This window comes from Euprymna scolopes, chromosome 18, assembly GCF_053919585.1.
Source record: "Euprymna scolopes isolate OS-2025 chromosome 18, ASM5391958v1, whole genome shotgun sequence".
Classification (NCBI taxonomy): domain Eukaryota; kingdom Metazoa; phylum Mollusca; class Cephalopoda; order Sepiida; family Sepiolidae; genus Euprymna; species Euprymna scolopes.
The window spans coordinates 86,727,560-86,728,276 of record NC_136499.1 but is presented as its reverse complement, the minus strand read 5'-3'; the positions used below and the strand labels follow the sequence as shown (position 1 = coordinate 86,728,276).

Below are 717 nucleotides of genomic sequence, written 5' to 3'. Positions count from 1 at the left end.
TATTATAATAATAAATATTTCACTAATAATTACTGTTTAACATAATTAACGTTAACTTATTGTTATAAGTAAAATTACTCTTAACTTAATTACTGTTAACTTAAAATCTGATATCAAGTAGATATTGTTTAACTAAAAATTGTTTTTAAGTCTTGTTAATAAATGAAAATTAAAACAATTGGAAACCTTTGTTCAAACTCGAAAGACAGTGGATGTAAGGGTAGATGTGCATGAAATTTTGAGGCAAGGGCTGCGTAATAACTAACCACACCTATTCCTGAATTGGCATTGTTGGAGTCAAGTAGCAAGGATAATTCCAGGACGACTCGAAACAATGCCGAGATAAGCAGAGAGCACGTACAGCATCTGGAATTCCCAAATGGTCACCCATTTTAGTACTGACCAGGCTCAATGTTGCTTAACTTCAGTGATCTAATGGGAACCGGTGTGTCAACATGATTATGCCGTATATAAGAACATAATTCTAATTCTAATTAATATATAAAACCAGAAAAGTCAGCAACAGTAGGAAACGGGACAAGATCAAAGTGTAGTATCTGTTCCGGCAGATGCTGCAAGCTATGACTAGCAAAGACCAGATGTGGGGGCAACCCCAAATCCCTGACCTTTAACCAGCTCCCATTTCCCACCTCTCGGGAGCTGGTCCCCTTTTTCCCTTCCCCCTCCCTTCACTCCTCACATTAAAAATCGGCCTTG

General features: G+C 37.4%; 1 pseudogene; it reads right to left on the bottom strand.

The window, feature by feature from the left end:
- Nucleotides 1-354: 354 nt before the first annotated feature.
- On the bottom strand, nt 355-472 carry LOC145301474 (5S ribosomal RNA; annotated as a pseudogene).
- Nucleotides 473-717: the final 245 nt, after the last annotated feature.